Source organism: Oryzias melastigma, linkage group LG24, assembly GCF_002922805.2.
Source record: "Oryzias melastigma strain HK-1 linkage group LG24, ASM292280v2, whole genome shotgun sequence".
In the NCBI taxonomy this organism is placed as follows: Eukaryota; Metazoa; Chordata; class Actinopteri; order Beloniformes; family Adrianichthyidae; genus Oryzias; species Oryzias melastigma.
In genome coordinates this window covers 10810167-10811786 of record NC_050535.1, presented here as the reverse complement: position 1 = coordinate 10811786, position 1620 = coordinate 10810167, and positions in this window count along the sequence as shown.

Sequence of the window (1620 nt, the reverse complement as noted above, 5' to 3'; positions counted from 1 at the left end):
GTTTGCACAAATACTTTTTTTGCTGTGATGGCAGGTCACGGCCTCCGTACTGACACAGTCTAATTAATTTGTTTACTTGATGGAAATATTTGGTTGGATTGCACTAAATTGACATTATAATGCTAAAATATCTCCAGGATCCACTGATGAGGCTAACCCAATGGGCATTTTGTTTTTTTGTCTGTTGACTCCTGACAAAATCCCTTCATTTGGACTCAGTGACCCACAATTACAACTAAAACTAAAGTCAATTAAATTGCTAAATAGTCAACAATAGAAACTTTCCAGATTCAACTGGGCTGCTGTGTTAACCCAATTAATACCGATAAAGTTTTATTCAATACCTGAGTTCTGTAAGGTTCCCTGTCCTGCAGAAGTTGCAGGTTAAAGGTCAGGTCACTTAGAAAAGCATTTGTGGTTTCTTCGTCCTATTCCCTCCTCCAGGATCAACCAGCACACACTTTTTACACAAACGTCTACATCGTCAGCGAGCAGCCGTGCGGTGACGACTTGGAAACGCTGCTCGCATTAATCGGCTCTTTTGAAGTACGGGGGAGACAAATGCGCCTGGTAACTTCATGGCTGGCGGAGCTGCGGTAGACACACACATTCATCTTCTCTGCTTTTTAATATTTTCTTGGGATTGCAGTCTGCCTGCAGACTCGTGACACAAATTAGAAAATGAATAAAAACACCAAACCGCTAAATCTTCGAGTTTTATTAATTATGAGCCTCGCTGTGCTGTCACTGCTCATCTGATTGCTTATTAACCACACACACATGCCTACATGTGTGCATGCAGGCATATGTGTATGGTTAATATTTGTGTGTACCTGATGGTTAAATCTACTTTTTTAAAATTATTATTATTGGTCATATGAATGTTTTTATTATTCTTTGTGTCTGCTTATACTTTTTTTTTTTTTTTTGCATCATGACATCTCAACAGGGTAGAACTCCTGGAGGAAGTGGGTTATGCTTTTGTTAGGCCTTAATTCATCCAGTCCATGTGGAACGAGCGCCCTCTGCTGGTACAGTTTTGTATGTAGATGTTTTTGCATCAAAGGTTCGAGGGTTACATCTGCTGGTCACTTGGTGGTACTACATGAAAACCAGAGCGAGTGTGACATTCTCCCAGATCTGAAAACTTCATTAAATTTAAAATGCACATTTATTTATTTATTTTGGGGCTAAGAAAATTAATTTTATTGACAATTTTACTTAAGTAGAACTTTTGGACCCTCTACTCTGGTCCACTGATTATCCAGCACCTCCTCATGAGAACAGACACCAGAAACTATCACACTGTAGAGAGCAGCTTTATAACTGTATCAAAGCAAAACAGTAAAAAATAAATAAATAAATAATACATGACTTGTAAAAAAACACAAAAAAATCACTTTTAGTCAGTTTAAGTAATAACATTTTCACGATTCATATATTTTAAGCCCTTTTAACTTACAAATTGCAAAAATAAAGAACATTTTTCAAATTAAATTGTTTTGACTGATGTCAAAGTTGGTGCTTCTCTTTGTTAGCAAATTTGAGCTGAATTATACATTTGTAAGATATTTGTTTTCAGTTTATAGAGTTGAGTTTCTGTCACTTCAAGTTCTTAGA